The 17,706-nt window shown below is 47.0% G+C and overlaps 1 protein-coding gene across 5 annotated transcripts in view; it reads left to right on the forward strand.

Moving 5' to 3' along the window:
• Window positions 1-949: 949 nt before the first annotated feature.
• Window positions 950-17,706, forward strand: part of grik5 (glutamate receptor, ionotropic, kainate 5) — a 55,124-nt gene continuing 38,367 nt past the window's right edge. For 2 of the 5 annotated variants that reach the window (XM_064298568.1, XM_064298542.1), the window contains exons 1-3: window positions 950-1,328; window positions 1,573-1,755; window positions 3,098-5,429. The gene's annotated coding sequence lies outside the window, so the exon portion shown is untranslated. Of the gene's footprint in view, window positions 1,329-1,517; window positions 1,756-3,097; window positions 5,430-17,706 lie in introns of those variants that run through there. The other 3 variants (XM_064298551.1, XM_064298576.1, XM_064298558.1) reach the window with 3 other exon arrangements.

Here is a 17,706-nt window from a genome sequence, read left to right on the forward strand (position 1 = left end):
CACTGGTGCCCATCGTCCTCTTCTCCTTCTGAACGTCCAACGTCCACTTTGTGCTCCAGACTGCTGCCTTTTGGCACGCTGTACGGCTGCTTCGTTGTTCTTTTCAGGTTGCCCTCTTTCTCTGTTTTGATCTTTTTGGATGAATACAGAGTGTGGGTGTGTTGCAAATTCTTCAAAGATTTTTGTTTGGTGTGTGTGTGTGTGTGTGTGTGTGTGTGTGTGTGTGTCGGCACTTCTGTGGTCTTCACTGACATGTATAGATAGTAGCTAATTTTTATTTTGTGGCTTAAGCTTAATTGTGTTCCCAATTAAAGAAATATGTGTGTTTTCTGTGGATGTTTTAACCTCTATACTTTCAACTCTGGGGCCAAATATTAGAACGAATTTTGCGTAATTTCGCACTTGAGCACGTTTTAACACTAAGAGTTGTCTGTCGTGGCTCAAATGCAGCCCTTTCATGTGACTGAAAGTTAAAAATAGCAAAGTGTCGACAGAATCGACAGAAAGCCCTTTCAACGCCCTGCGATTGCTTGTGGGTGCTGGGTGCTTCGTAAGACCGTCTCTGTCCGTACGCAGTCTGATGTCCTGGCTTCAGTGTGTTACCATGTCATTCTGCATCAGCATGCGTGTCAGGTGGTGACACCGTGTTTGTCACCCCGCGCGTGTAGGTCTGTCAAGGCACGCGTCAAAGCCGTTTATGTTCGAGAGCAAGAGGTGTATGAGCCCATGTTATTACTGTGTGTACTTTTCTTAACTGATATCTCCGAGATTGACAGAGGGAGGAAAGGGCTCGGGCAGTTGATATTTGTCTTTGAGGAAATCAGAGAGTGAGAGAGGGAGGGAGAGAGAGATAGAGGAGTGGGCGGTAGAAAAGGGGGGGGGGGTGTTGGGGGGGTGCAGGGTAGGAGGGAATAGAGAGAGGGAGAGGAGGGAGTGCTGATTGGATTGGAGAGAGAGCTGAAGAGGTATGGAGATACAACTGAGCAAGGGGAGAGAGAGAGAGAGCGAGTGAGAGAGAGAGAGAGCGAGAGCGCAAGAGAGAGAATGAATGCAGTTTGCAGTCCTGCTCTGTGGAATTACAGCAAGGCAAATTTGTAGGCACCAAAAAAAAACAAGAAAAGAGGGGAGAACGAAGCAAGTGAGCGAAGAAAAGAGCAGTATTGTGGGTATTCACTTAAACACTGAATTTGCCTGTGTGAAGACTGTGGTGTGAGGAAGGAGAGAGAGAAGGGGGGGGCAGGGGGGAGACGCACAATTTGTGTTTTTCACCCTCTTCTGCCACGGGAACGGCCTGCGAAAAGCCGATGTCATTGCAACTGCGTTTCATTGTGAGTGCGAGTGCGAGCGTGTGTGTGTGCGTGTGTGTGTGTGCGTGCGCGTCTGCTCTTGCCTTGTGATTGTGTAGCCGTCTCTCGCCTGCCGGTGTTTGTGTAATAATCTTTTCCCTTTTTTTTTTTTTTCTTGAGAGGGGGTGGGTGCTTGGATGAGGGGAAGCGGGGGTGGGGGGGGGGGTGGTAAAAAGAGGTTGACTGTTTTTTGTTTCTTTTTTTCGCTCTCGCCGGCGGTATTCAGCGGCGTGCCGACCTGACCGCGCGCTCCGCTCTCTGTAGTAGCCTCCTCCCGGCGTCGGCGCGCTCATAATAGCGGTCCTATTGGTATTCCAGCGGCAGATCCCCGGGATCTCTCCCCGCTCCCGCCGGGGGTGAGACCACAGAGCCGGGATTGTGCTTGCCTGTGGAGAAGGGACTGAAATGGGTGAGTGTCTCCCTCTCTCTTTCCCTCTCTCTCTCTCTCTCTCTGTCATTTCTCCATAATCACGCGGCATCTATTTTTCCCTCCTGTACACCCGTTTCCATCCCAACATCCATCCATTTTTTTTTGCCGCCGTTCGTCTTTCGTTTCTTTTCATTTTGTTCTTTTGTTCCCCCTCTCGCCACTGCCGATCTCCACCCAGCCCAAAAGAACACTTTTCACAGGTTCTTTTTTCTTTCTTTTTTTTAAATAAGAGGGACGAAAGTGCTCAAGTTGAATTTGTCAGCCCCCCCATTGCTCATTTTCTCTCTCACTGCCATACCCCCCCCTCCCTTTCTCCCCATCACAGTCTCAGCTCTCACCACCTTTCATTTGAAATTAAACTTAAAATTGTATTTAATTTTTTTTAAATTGTGGGGCCATTTCATTTCTAACGGCGGTGGTGGAGTGTCACACCGGCAGACTCTTCTACGGCCTACAGCTGCACCGTGCCGTTTGAATTCACCACTTTCCTGCTCAATCAATCTTCCGAGGACAGCATGTGTGTGTGTTGTGACAGAAACGTGGGGGTGGTGGGGGGGTGGGGGTGGGGAGGTGGGGGGGGGGGAGTTAATGGGTCAGCCACCGGGCCGTTCCCCCGACGTCTCGTTCCCCTCACGATTTTTTGGCAGCACGCTCACCCTTCGCCTGCCTCTTCGACACACCTCAGACGCACCACACGCCGACACACTGGTCAGGATGCCTTCGATCCAACGGCGGCCGCTGATTGGACGGAGGGAACGGAGTTGTGCCTTAGGGGGGGTCAGGTGTTGTCCAGATCGAATGCTTTTAGCCCCAGTGTTTGGTTATGGGATTCTATGAACATATACTGGCAGACCCCCCCCCTCCCCCCACACTCCCTCCAGCCTGACATGCAATGAATGGCACTGCTGTAGGAGAAAGATGCAGGATACAGATGTATGTCTGTATGTCTCAGCGTGGAAGACAGACACACGGACAGATGGGTGCTTGGGTTTAGTGGCCGAGGGAAGAAATATCTCTGGGAAATTTGGGAAGAAACAAAAAAAGAAGGGAAGAGAAAGGGAGAAGCTGACATGTTTTAATTGTGAGAATACATGGGGAGGAGAAAAGGAAGGGGGGCAGGATTCTTTAAAGGGGGGGGGGACGCTGTCACAAGTGGACTCAGACAGAGCGAGCGATCGGGGGGGAGGACAGGAGCGGTGAGACGGAGGAGGGTGTGACAGAGTGAGTCGAGCGGAAGCTGGACTCAGCTGGGCGGGAGTGACGGGCGGGAGTGACACCGGCGTGGCCGCGCTAACCGCCAGCTTCCTTCCCCCCCCCGCAGGGCCCCGGCCTCCCCGCGCCTCCCGTCCGCTTCGGTGCCGCCACCTCCTGTGCCTGGGGCCACGCTTCCCGCCATGGGGCCACACCCGCGCGTGTTAACCGCCAACGCCAACGCCAGCGCCCGCAGAGGCCCCTCTCCAGCTCGCTCAGAGCCCTCACCCTGCTAGCCCTCCCCAGCAGGGGACCGGACAGCCCCGTCGGATCCAGAGGAGTCCGCGCCGGTTTTGGTTAACGGTGCGCTCATCCAGAGGGAGATTTGGATCTGTTGTGACCGTGGGATTTCCAGCCTCTCCCCCATTTCTCTTTTTAATAAAGACTCAACAGTTTGCAGTCCACCTGTTGGTCTGAGTTTGGAGCTCAGAGCCAAATTCAGCCTGCAGCATGTAGATACAGCTGAGGCACCTGTGTGGACGTGTGTTTGGTCACCCTGCCGAAACCGGGGACTTCAAACCTGCGGGACTGCAGAGATCCTACCTGCGGCACTCCAGAGGGTCTACCTACAACACTGCAGAGGTCCTACCTGAGGCACTCCAGAGGGTCTACCTGCAGCACTCCAGAGGTCCTACCTGAGGCACTCCAGAGGGTCTACCTGCAGCACTCCAGAGGTCCGACCTGAGGCACTCCAGAGGGTCTACCTGCAGCACTCCAGAGGTCCTACCTGAGGCACTCCAGAGGGTCTACCTGCAGCACTCCAGAGGTCCGACCTGAGGCACTCCAGAGGGTCTACCTGCAGCTCTGTTCTACCTTCATCTGAGATTCCGTGTTTGGTTTGGCTGCCTGGAGATGGGGCTGACTTGAGGGACGTACAGATGTAAGACGTCTCTGTCAGAGGCCTCTGGGATTCTGGGAAAACGCTGGATTTCTCAACTGGATTTCTCGCCAATATTGTCTGGCCCTTTTATATTTTTTAAATTCCATCTATATATTCTGCTAGTTTTTGGGATTTTCTCTATATATTTTTCGCTTGGCAAATCACTTTCAGACCCCTTAGTTCATCTGCTTCTTTATTTTTTTAAACCACCAGAGCAACTGAGCCAGAATAAATCTCGATGCAAAATTCAGTCCTCCAGATACTTCCCAGATGAAGAGAGACAGAGAACGAGAGAGGGATATGGAGGGACACATCGTTTGAAGGAGAGATAGTGCTTAAGAAAAGGCGACAGGGAGCAAATCAAGGGAAAGGAAGGAACAGGTGGGGAGCAAGGGAAAAACAAGAGAGGCGGTTCACCAGATATATCCCTAGGCCGCTCTTGTTATTCTTTGTCTTTGATTCCTCTCTCCGTCAGAGAGAGGGGCGGAGGGAAGTTAGAGGGATGGACGGTGGGGGCGTTTGGACTGGGGCGAGGGGGCAGTAGGAGGGTAACGGAGCCCCCCGCGTGACACGGCGAGCCCCCCGCGTGTTTAGGAACGCTGCGCTCGTCGCCGTTCCAGGCGGGGTGGGCGGGTTGCGGTCGGCTGCAGCGACCGGTGTTTTGCCACCGGGGGTTCGGGGTTCATCGCTGTAATCAAGGGGCAATTAAGAGAACCTGATTGCATCCCTCAGTGCACTCGCTCGGGTGCAGACTCCTCAGTACTACCGTTCTTTCTGGGGACGCGTCGTAGAGAGAGAGAGCCGGGGAGGAGAAAAGGGTTTGTTTTTTTTTTCTGACGGAGGTAGAGGACAGTCGGTCGGGAAAACACGCCTTAACCCCCTTTGGATTTTTTGATTGTCTTTCTTCCCCCCCCCCCTCCCTTGTTGTCTCAAAAACAAGATCGTTTTTTAAGAGTCGCCTTCAGCTGAGCGAGAGAGGCCTTCAAACATCAGGGAGAGTCAGAGAGAGAGGGAGAGAGAGAGGGAGAGTGCGAGACGGAGAGAGAGGGGGAGGCCTCTTGGATTGGAACTGTTATTTTATATTTTTCTCCTCTTTCATTTTGTGATCAATCAGGGGCTCTGTCCCCCACATTCTTTCTGTTACAGAGAGAGAGAGAAAGAGAGAGAGACCCTCCCTCCCTTTCTCTCCCTCCCTTTCTTTTTTTTTTTTGCTGTATGGTGGCAGCAGAATTTTTTTTGTGCCTTCATATGTGATCTTTTTCCTTTTTTTCTCACAAAGGAATATAGTTTCATTAGAGGTCAAACACTGCAGTTTGCTACTGCTCCCCCAAACTCTGAGAGTCTCTGCTCCCGACCTGCACCCAACATCGAACCCTCCAAAATTTTTCCCCCTACCCTGGATGTTTCATAACCCTCCCGCCCCCCCTCCACTGGATTCTGTTTACATGTGTACCTGAGCTGCACTCACTGGCTACTTCACTGACCTGTAGAGAACTGCTGCAAGTATCGTCTGATTCATTCTGTGAGTATACCGCTTATTTCTGTTCTCTCTTTTGTCTGGTTGAGCATATGGTGAACTGTGTGCTGTTGTTCTGTTGTTTGGATGCATGCTGGGAGATACTGGTCTAGTGTGTGTGTGTGTGTGTAAGAGTGTGTGTGTGTGCGCGCGCGCGTGTGCTTATGTGCATGCACACGTGTGCACCTGTGTGGTGCATGTGTGTGTGTGTCTGTGTGTGTGTGTGTCTGTGTGTGCAGCTGTGCATGCACACACACGTGTGCACCTGTGTTTGTGTGCGCGTATGTGTGCACCTGTGTTTGTGTGTGTGTGTGTGTGTGTCTTTCTTTATTTCTGGTTATCACAGCAGATTTACTGGCGTGTTTGTTCTTATTTGGCCGATGGCTTCGCTGCATCGCTGTCGCGTCCCCGGGTACGATCTCTCCCGGCATGACTGAAAGGCACTTTAGTGCTATAGCCGGTGCCGCGGAGGCATGTGAGCGCGTGCAGCAGGGCTTAAGCACACCGGCCCACGGCACCACGCAGACCCACACTCGCCCAAATCCTCAGCCCCACATGGAGGCATATTGACTCGAGATAGCACCTTCAAGCGGACCCACTGAACTGTGGATAACACCATTACACAAACTGCCGCTTCTGGCTCGCGAGATAAACTCTTTGTGGGGTTGGGGGCGGGGAAGGCGGGCGGGGGGGGGGGGGGGGTAGGGGTGTGCGTATAAAAGACCAAGCTCAATGTGCAGTTTGTGGGCCCGGGAGAATTATGATGACTAATCATAAGATTACAGGCAAAGTACCATGATAATGTGTTCCAGTGCTACATAATAACAGGGTAAGGAATGAGCTTCAGAGAGGTAGCTTAATCCAATGTGGGTCATTATTTTTGCCCTGTGTAAAATATCATGGGTCATGGTTACAACTGTTTCCTGGCTGAAGGCAAAGCTCCCTATTTTGAGTGGAATTTTTTTGTCTGAGAGAACACCCAAGGCTGTCCTGACAGAGAAAAAAAAAACTCCCAGTGGTTTCATCTTAAAGGTTCATCTAACTGCTCTATGTGATTGGGTCTCAAACTCAAACAGCGGTTTGAAGGTGAAGGCCCAATCGCTGAGGGGCTACAACCAAAGCCAAAGGTTTAGTTGGACGAACGCTCGAAACGCACAAGGTTCTGTCCAACCACACCATTAGCCTTGGGTTTATGTCGTCACCCGAACCACGGCGAATACCGTGCTACTTCACGCTCCTTGTCGACAGCGACGCGAAACGGGGGCTGTGGCGGTGACGACGCGCCGTAGCATAGCATGTAGCATAGCATGTAGCGTAGCATGTAGCGTAGCATGTAGCGTAGCATGTAGCATAGCATGTAGCATAGCATGTAGCATAGCATGTAGCGTAGCATGTAGCATAGCATGTAGCATGCATCCGCGACGGTCAGGAGACGCCGCTGACAATGAGTCACCCTCTACCCGAAGGGAGAAGCCGGCCCGTGAAGCACATTCAGCCGCGGCCGTGCCGCGAGGATTGATAGCAGGGGCTTGTTATCTGGCGCGTTAATGAAGGGCACGGTGGCGAGGAAGCCGCCCGGTTCGGCCTCCCCCGGAGCCTGGCCCGCGGGCGCGGCGGGGCCGAGCACCTCCGTCACTGTCGCGGCGTCGGTAATTGGGACGGCGCGGGCGGGGCGGGGCGGGGCGCGCGTGATAGCAACCGCTCTTCGCGGCTAAGCGCGCGCTGTAAGAAAAATGAGTGTTTGCCCAGCTGAAGGGCTCCCGACGCGGACCGACAGGAGGACCCGCGCGCGGCAGGGCCGTGTTTCTTCCTCCTGACACCTCGTTCCCCATCGCCCTCCCCCCCCCCGCCCCCCGGTGCGTCGTAACGACGGCTCCAAATGGGCCCCGCGCCTGATACCGTAATTACGGCCGGGGGGGGAGGAAATACGGCCGGCGCTGCCGCGCGGCGCGGGCGGGGCACACGAACAGGGAAACCGTGACATCACGACGGAGTACTGAGACGCCCGGCCGTTCTGTGACTCGCGGACGTTCCGTCTGAAGCCCGGAAGCCGGGAGAGGGGGCCGGGACGCGGTGACGCTCGTCCGATGGGGTGCAGGTCTGAGGTCATTCGGTTGCTGGGACTACCAGTGGACCCAGCTAGCCCTCTCCTCGGGGTCATGTTCTAGTTCTGTGGCCAGAATTGCAGTATTATCCGAGGCACATAACACTTGCGCTTACTCATCTGACCTCCACAAACGGCGCAGAGAAAGCTCAGCAAAAAAAAGTGCTCTCTCTATATAAAACGGGTAGGGCAAATCTCCAATCTGAATGGTTAATAGCCGTGGTATTATAACTGTATACCACGGCTATGACGTCTAATGCTTCTATACAGTTCCATTTCAGTTATCACTCTGTGGGTAAGCAGCCATTCGAAATGAAAAACCGTTACGTGCAACGATCGTCAGCACTCACAAAATGGAGACGTCTGAACCTAGCTGATGTGCGAGTCTTAAGGTGAGAGGGATTATGTCCGTAAGCGGGCTCACGTACGAGAGTTCTCTCCAGAGCTATCGACGACCGAAAGTCGGGGACCTGAGAAGGTGGTGCGGCATCTTAAGCCACACTAAGCAACGCACCTGCTCTACTTAACAAGCCGAGTAGACCCACGAAACGTGATCCCACTGGTGCTGGACAGCTTTTCAGTGGTTGCACACAGGGGTGTAGCACAAAATTCTGGGGCCCTATACATAAGCGGTCTCTGTGGGCCCCCTTCCTCTCTTGATCCATGTCTCTCACGCATCATTCCAGGCTTTTCAAGGGCTCTCCCCCCCATTTGGGCCCTGGGTAGTCAGTAGTCAGTCCCCCTTTGCCCCCCACTACGACGCCCCTGGTTGCACAACCAGTGCAAATAAACACACATAAGGCATACTCTCTTGTTAGCTCACTAACGCTAGCTTGCTTGCTAGCTAGTTTGGCGGAACTAAAGAGAGCTTACAAACCGCAACCGCCTGGCACTCTGTGCAGGCAGCCAGGAATTACTTTCTTGTAAATTACTCGTAATTTACTTTTAATGAAATTGTTAATAAAGTCACTTTTAATTGGATTGTGTCTATTATATCTATATCTCCATACTCATAACCTTTTTACAAAAGCAATATCTCACTCCAGGCCATTGTATATTGTGATTGTATCACTGCTAAGGGTGCTCGTCAGGCCAAACAACACCCCTTAGCTGTGATATAATCAGCTGCTACCACTGATATATATATATATATATATATATATATATATATATATATATATATATATATATATATATATATATAACAAGAGACAATTGGCTCCTCAGCTGTTTCTTGGCCAGCTGTGTGTCTTTGCATCATTAGTTCAAGCACAAGAAAGCTAACAGAAGGTCTACAGTTGATTATAGAAGTGGATTTACATTTGATTTACATTTGGAATCTCCCTGTTGCTGTTGTCTCTCCACATGAGGTCCAAAAAAACCTAAAATGGCCATGAAGCAGGCCATCATGAGGCTGAAAATCTGAATTAATTGAAGGAATTCAAATGAACCAACCCTAAAATGGGGGAAATAATGATAAAAATCAGCTGTAATTCCTACATGGATCACCCATTGTGGATGTAAATACCCCCCAAATTAAAGCTGACGGTCTGCACTGTGTGTCTGTATGTATTGTTTTCCCATTTCTGCTTTTTATAGACCCTGTGAGACTGTTGTGGAACACACATTCAAAATCTGAGTTAACTGTTCTTTTCAATATTTAAACCATAAAAAGGTTTATACAGCAAGAATAATTTGTGATTAAAATCAGTTTTGCCTTCCTTTTTTATTTCTGGTTTAAGTGATCTAAGCTGCATGATCTGGTTTGGTCTGGTAATTTTTCCTTTTTTGCACTGTGCTCTGTGCTTATGATTATGGATGGATCGGAATTTAATTAACTTCACAAGATTTTAAAAAACTAAATTCCATGTTATTTCTTTTTTTAATAAAAAAGGCAAAGTAGAAGAAACTACTATTGTTTTTTAAAATAATGCATGTACAAGAAAGTTAGCACTGAATATGATTTGAACAATTACCATTCCAACAAAGTCTTTGTATATCCAAATTAACTGATTATTCTGGTTCTCTCAATTAGTCATGTGAGGTATTCTGTGTCCCATAATTTATTGTATGCAAACTCAACCTATATCTTCAGTTGGAATCTCCTCTCCCCAGTTTGTGAAAATAAATATTTGTAGTCTTTGAGACAGAAAGACAGAAAGACTTTCAAATCTAGAGGTGTGGTTTTAAGTGGGATTTTTGGATTTGTGTTTTTCTAGTGGTTTTTTTGTCTGATCACGCCATTAGAGAGGAGCTAGAGCAGGGGTTTCAAATCTTCAATTGTGGGTGCAGGTTTTTGTTTTAGCCCAGGACTACAACGCCTGATTCAACTAATCAACTAATCCTGATCTTCAGTCAGGACACTGATACTGTAAGTAGAACCAGGTTGCTTTATTCTAATCTAAAACAAAAACCTGCACCCACATTTGTCCTTTTCAGAAAAGATTGGACGCCCCTGAGCTAGAGAATGGACCGTAGACCGTAAATTTAGAAACTTAGCATGAGAGAAAGATGCAGCAGGAGACCAGGGGACAAGATGAATTGTGGGATAGGTGATAAACTGACGGTAAAGAGGAGCAGAGTGGTTAATGCAGTGCTAAGTACTAGACGAGTAAAACTTATGAAGCGAGCAGCTGCTGCCGTGGAGCTAGCAAAGCAAACTGAGCGGCTCAATCTGAGCTTATAAGACATGATTTACAACAACAATATGGAAAAACGTCTTTACAGCCTCCTTGACTTGGGCATTAACGTGCCACCTCACAAGCTCTCACTCACAATGTCATATTAATGCGCAGAAACACGGTCCAGAATGTGGTCTGCTCTGTGCCCTGTTCGCAGGCACTGTATCGGTCGAGCAAAGTTTAAAGGTCAGATGTGCATAGGAAGGCCGCATTGAATTTGACGGGTATTGATGAGATGCATTGTGGGAACGACTAGACCGCAGTGGCGCGAGCAGGCTTGAAGATGTAAATGTGGCAGGTGTAACACCGTCCTTGTATCGTGCGAAAGTCGTTGACAAAAGCACATGATTAAAACGCAGCAGCAGATTTAGCATACTGCTAATGGCATTCAGATTTTCAAAAGCATAGGGGAGCCACAGAAAAAACATTAAATACTGCATAATGGTGGATATTGTTGTCTGGTCTATTTGGGCTGGCTGCACTACGGGATACAATCAGAGTAACCTAATGTGGTGTGGTGAGCACAGTGTGAAACGCATTGAGCTTAACGGTTCGGCTGAGCGCGTCCCTAATGCAATCGGAATCGCGTTCGGCACCGTCAGAAGGGAGCCTGCGTGTGTGCGAGAGAGGGGGAGGCTCGCAGAGCCGGCGTTGCGGGAGCAGCCCGCTCATCGATTCCATGCAACGCCCGTGGGAATACGCGTCGACTTATTGGGATAATTTGTATGTACGCTAAAGATGACAGCGATAGACATTCCGCCCGAATGCGCCGTGACAGGGGCTGCAAGCATGATGAGATCCATGCGGTGCTTGAAGCTGGAGCCGTTCACGTGAGCATCGATGATGGAGTTTGCCGGTACCTTCTGAACAGCGGTAACAATTGCAATCAAACCCTTTAAACGTATTAAGGCAATTAACTCTCATTTGCTTCCATAACAAAACGCGTTTTTTAAAATGATTATATATCATACTAGCACTGTGTTTCCTGCTGCTGTTTTAAAGAACAAGTGTTTTTGCTTGCTAAGATAATGATATGTTGTATTCCCGCTTTGACTGAATGCACTTATTCTAAGACCTTCTGGAATAAGAGTGCTGGGGAAACAAAACAAACAAAAAAAACATTGCCATTGTAATTGTATGGTTGGTTACATTCCTTTTCTATTCATCTTTTCAATCATCTCCAGTGAGTAATTACTTTTTTTTTATACTCAAAAAATTTTTTTCAATTAAAAAAGGTGTAAGCACAGCATAAAATAAGAGCTCGTTGTAAAAGCATTTTTTTTAAAGTTAAACCCACTGCTACCTGTTGGCCTTCACATTCATTTCAGTTGGCCAGGAACAAGATTCATCTCAATAAAGAGCGTTGATGGAAATCAATGGATGGCCTTATTCATGTGGGAGCAAAGATCTGCAGGTACGACGCCCTCTTCTCCACAGTGGTGGTGGAGATCATGGAAAATTATGGACCTCGATTGTAATCGATACCCAGCAGGGAAATGGGTCAGATGGGTATAGATGGGCTAGTACGATAGCAATGGAGAGCCAGGGGGGCAGGTGGACCCTTGCCGAGTCACGGGAGAGAGCCGTGATGTCACCCAAACGCGTCACGCCGATTAGTGCGTGGATTTCTCACCCCTACCCTCCCCTCTACCCCACCCGAAAATCCCTATGAGGTTTTTCAGCTTACAGGCCACAGCTTGGCCTGCATCTGCCAGGAAACCACAGTGGGGGTGTGGGGAGTTTTCGGGGGGGAGGAGGGGGGGGGGGGAACGAAGCCCAGGGATTAGTCTTCAGGATGAAGCCGGGGTCTTCACCCGTGTGTCGATCACACAGAGCCGAGGTCTTTGCTCTTTTCTGACCGAAGCCTCCCGTTTTCTCCTGAGAGTTGGGCTGATTCGAGGGGGGCGAAGTGCCACGGTCAGCCCGTCCGTTTCTAACCTTAAAATAAAGATACAGTTACGTGGTCGGGGGGGCGACTGGATTTTCTCAAAGGATAAAGAAAGAAAGGAAAGAAAGAAAAAAAAAAAACCTGGCAGGTTCCTTTGGTTTGGAGCCACAGCTGTAATTTACAAGCCCTGCAAGAGCACCTCTGGAATTTTCCGACCGGACGATCCTTTGAAGTGCCCCGTATTGGCACGTCATAAATAAACATGGGGGTGTGTGTTTGCTTTCGAGCAAAGGCTGCGTGTCGTAGCACCCCTGAATCGACCGGTGAGTGTGTTCACCGGGGAGCTCTGGACTGCAGATAGGGTCACGGCGGATGCTGCGTCCCGTGCGCGCTTAGATTTCATTAAGGTCGCTTCCCTTAAAGTGCACGTGGGGGAGGTTATCGCTCTATCCGGAACGGGCGTCTCGAATTTGCTTCAGTCATACAAATAACTTTAGCGTCAGTTTCAATTTACATCATTAACCTTTAAATGATAAATTGAAAAGGAATCAGTTGGGTGCTAATTTTCTCTCTCTCTCTCTCTCTCTCTCTCTCTGATGTTATAAACAGATCTATCTTCAGGCCATCTCTGAAAACTGAAGTCAGCAAACATTTATACCTTGTTGGCATCTTGCTGAAATGCTATTATGTATTAATGCTCTTTACTTGACTAGTAACACGTTCCATGTTTGTAGCTAAATGACGGGGAAGGTGGGAGAGAGAGATTGCCTGAACGCATTGCTGGGTGTAAGTGTCAACAAGCTGCCCATTACCCTTTTTACAGAGCAAGGTGTAAAACAGAATCTGCAAGCAGGGATGTACACATGAATACAGTCTGTATAAAACACAGAAGGCAGAAACTGGTCACTGTTAGCATGTACCAAATACTGACCCAAACCTGCCGGTAACAACCATCTCCATGATCTTTCCAACTCCTGCATTTGAAGACAGGTGAAACGACATGAAACACATCTCAGTTATCACGTTATCTTAACACCCTCATCCAGCTGAAGGCGTGTTGAGCTCATTCAACTACTAAGAAACATTCTGCCACATAAAGAAACACAAAAACCTATTTTTGATGCAGACCTTGAAGGATGGAACAGTGCGGCATAAGCAGTGGTGAACTGATTCTGCTGTAAGATATCTGGAAAAGGAAATATTAATTTTAGAGTAGATAGACTTTATCACAGCCAATCACTTCAGTTTTTTTTTTATACTAGTAGACATCAACAGAATTGCTGAAAATAAACAGGAACCAGTGCAGCATGAATTATTAACCGATACACCACATTAATAATGAAATGATTCTTATATATGACAATGATCTGAGGGACCTGATTAGCTATTTAAGCATCTGATACATTGTAATTTCTCCTGAGTGTCTTCTGCTTGCTCAGTGGGTTGTTCGGCACCCTACTGCCAGCCTACTCAATATTTGCTGCTGCTTTCCTCCTGTTGCCATTGCAGGACATGCTTCTTGTTTTAGGCTACGTTGCAGCTTGTAATGCCTCCTAGTTTAACTGGGCATAGGTTAGGTCAGAGCAATGTTTACTGTGTGAACTGGACTTAATGTGTTCATGGCTATGAATAACTGTACGAAATGAGCAGTGTACCTTATTGGACCTGTTTTATTTGTAGTTGCTCCAATGACCTTTGATACGCCAAATAAATATAAATGTAATGTAATGCTACCATAAACGCATTCATTTTCCTATAACCATGTTTTCATTGAGTGGTTTACATTTCACAACGAAGCTGTGGATCTGTTCGCTTGTTCTTTTGTGAAAATATTTTCCCCATCTTCCTCTGCCCTTCCTATCCTATCCTGTGCGTCTCTGTCTCCTCTACCCTCGTCCCATTTCTGTCTTTGTTTAAATCACCATTTGATCTTTCGGCTGCTTCAATTTGCCTCGCGTCCGATTTTCTCCGTCTCCTATCCCCTTCTCTTTTGCTCATATCTACCTTTTCCTCGCCGCTGTTAGAGCTCTCCGACTACTGCCTTTATCTTTCTCTTTCTCTATCACCCACCCTCTCCCCCTCTCGGTTAATTCTCTCTCTCGCTCTCTCGCTCTCTCTCTCTCTCTCTCTCCCCCTCTCCCTTTCATCCCTCAACGGTCCATTTGCATTTCTCTCATGAAGAGTCATTCAGGTGTAGCGCAGTATATTGGAACACTAGCATTAGCAGCACGCATGCATGAGAAAGTGTGGAGCTGATGGACAGTTTCCCTAGCCACATGCGCATTGTCAAACACTTGGGCTTTGTGCTCACTTTCAAAGGTCCAGGAAACCTGTGAATCTGTGCCAATGTGTTGTTTTTTTAATAATTTTTTTTTTTTGCATTCACAAATGGCCCAGTAATGTTTTAAAATGATTCTTGCAAAAAAAAAAAAAGAATAAAAAATGCATAGAAAAGCCTGTGCCGAGATTGGCTTGCTTCCTCCCTTGGCTAAATGCCAGGTTTTCAGTGGGTGGAGTTAGCCGGGTACAGTGTACGTCACTAAAACGCTAATGAAACGCTTTGTACTTGTAATAGCTCTTTGCCACTTTGTGTGGGTTGGAAATGCCTAAGCATTGTGCCTTCTCTGGATGCAAAAAAAAAAAAAAAAATCAATACGGTTTTTTTTTTTTTTTTTTTTTCAAACTCACAAGAAATGGGTTTCATTTCTTGAGGCCCACGGGCACTGCAATATTGCAATAACCCCAACAGTTAATATTTGTAGTGCCCATTTTTGCAAGGAGGAATTCACCAACTATCCACAAAAACAGTATGGCTTTGCTAAAAAGTTTGAGCATGTGCATGGTGCAGTGCCTTCCCTCCCTTCTCCTCCCACCCAACTGTTGCTGTTAGTAGCCCTCCCGGTTGATGCGAAACAGATGCGTGATGGATCAGTAAGTAGGCCTACCATTAGCTAGCAATAATTAAATAGCTTTCAAGCTTAGATATGTGGAATCAAAGCCTTTCTTTATTCAGGTGTAATGTCCAGAGTTTGAAACGGCTGTCGAGGCTAATGTTAGTGTACATTAGCTCAGTGTTTCAACGCCATTACACATCGAATGATCTGCAGGTTTTAGCTATACGATATAACCTTATGTTGTTTTCATTCGTATTGTCTGGTAGCCTGATTTTACTGCACAGGATGACCTGCTTTAACCTAGCGATGAGGATTGCTTTTCATATGGCATGACTTATGCATATGAATATTAATGAATGCAGGATACACTCCCACCCTGTTCGTATCTGCTGAACAGGTCATGATAATCTAAAAAACAATTGGTTTACAGTAAATTTCCTGGCTATTAGTTGCAGTACTTTTACAGTAAGCTTCACAGTAATTTACTGTATTATATACAGTGTAAATTACATTTAAATGATAACTACATGCTGTGATTTTACAGTTAAAAATCCATGGATTCCTGTGATATAGCTGTATGCTGCTGTAGCATTACAGCAATTGGCTGTTTCTAAATTACAGTAATGACCTGTATTTTCACATATCAAATGTAAAATTAACTCAGTGGCCAGTTATATTGTTGGATACTGTAAATTTGGCATTTTAATGTCATTTATAATAATAATAATAATAATAATAATAGTTAATTGCATGTATATAGCGCTTTTCTCCCACTCAAAGTGCTTTACAGTCATAAGGGGGAAACTCACCTCAACCCTTGCCAATGTGTAGCACCCACCTGGGTAGTGCACGGCAACCAATTTACACCAGAACGTTCATCATACATCAGCTGGGGTGGAGAGGGAGAGAATGATTTTTTTATCCAAATAAACCAGGGGATGATTTGGCAGCAGGTTTTGAGAGATTCCGGTTGGGAATTTTGCCAGGACATGTGGGGCACCCCCTACTCTTTGAGCTGAGTGTCACGGGGTCTTTAATGACCGCACTGAGTCCGGACCTCATTTTAACGTCTGATCAGAAAGACGCCGTCTCCTACTGTACAGTGTCAGTTTTTTATGCTAGCAAAATATACAGTATTTGCATAGGACTTAGAACACCCTGAAGAATTTATCAGAAGAAACGGCATATGAACAAAAACAAAATGTCTTTTATTGTATTTTATTATGTAAAAGGATGAAAGCGTCTGTTTTAAATGTAAATGTACAAGTTCATTAGCTCTGAAACCTTCAGCAACGATATTTAACAAAAATGTACAACCAACAGAAAACCAGCAATTTAAAAACCTTTGTTGAATGAATGAATGAATGAATGAAACATTAACATTGAAGGGGGGAACTGACCTCAGCCACCACCGATGTGTAGCACCCACCTGGGTGACGCATCGCAGACATTTTTCACCAGAACGTTCACCACGCATCAGCTTAGGGTGAAGAGCGAGTGAATAAATAACAGCGTAGTGAAGAAATGGTGAATAAATAACTGTGAATAAATAACAATGCCGTGAATACATAACAATAACAATGCAGCTATAAAACCCCCGTCAGAAAATTATGTCTCCACTGACATCCACCCAAAATCGACTGGTTTTCTCTGGAAAGTGCACAAATCTCTAGCGCTGGAGCGTGCCCACATCATTGATTTTGAGCCCCTCTCTGGGTTCACGCCCGAGAAGCATCTGTAAACAATAGGCCGAAAGACAAAAGGATTTCAGTTTCATGGACGTTTTTGGCATTGTTTCTCCAAGGCGCATGCAGTAATCCCTCTTTCCTGCAAACACCGAATACGACAAAGAAAATTACTTAAAGCCCAAGTGAGATTGATGTCGTGTTTATTTCATTACGCCACGGCACGGCCTGATAAAGATGGCTCGGCAGAAGCATTGCCGTTATAAAACACTCAAATAAACTGACAAGTTGGCTAATAATTTCAGTATAAAATAATGTTAAAATCACGCAATGGCCGCTTTCCAAATTGTTTTCCGTTTGCACTTTGATATCGAATATCAGTTGCTTACAAAGCTAACTCATAAGCAACCTTATTTTAAAAGAAATTAAAACATTGCTTAGACCCAAAAGATCATTCATTCGCTTATCCATTCATTCCATTATGATTGTAGATAGCTAGGCTAATATGAAAGCACAACCATCTCAGTTACAAGATATGTACATACAGGTGACGAATAAACATAAAGTGAATGAGGTGTTGGGCCACCACGAGCCACCAGAACAGAATGTGCCTTGGCATAGACTCTACCAGTCTCTGGAACTCTACTGGAGGGATGGAACAACAATTCATACAAAAAATATTCCCTCATTTGGTGTTTTGATGGTGGTGGAGAGCGCTGTCTAACAGGTCGGTCCAAAATCTCCCGCTGGTGTTCAACTGGGTTGTGATCTGCCGAAGCATATGATTCATATCATTTTCATACTCGTCAAACCATTCAGCGACTCCTCGTGCCCTGTGGATGGGGGGCACTGTCTTCCTGGAAGAGACCCCTCCCATCAGGAGAGAAATGTCAGAATAACTGTATTGATTTGCAGTGACCCTTCCCTGTAAGGAGGCAAGTGGACTGAAACCATGCTAGAAAAATGGTTTTTGCTCCACTGCACTCTCACATGTGCATTCATCTTTGTAATGAGGGTTTTATGCACTGCAA

Source organism: Anguilla rostrata, chromosome 1 (genome assembly GCF_018555375.3).
Source record: "Anguilla rostrata isolate EN2019 chromosome 1, ASM1855537v3, whole genome shotgun sequence".
NCBI classification, from domain to species: Eukaryota; Metazoa; Chordata; class Actinopteri; order Anguilliformes; family Anguillidae; genus Anguilla; species Anguilla rostrata.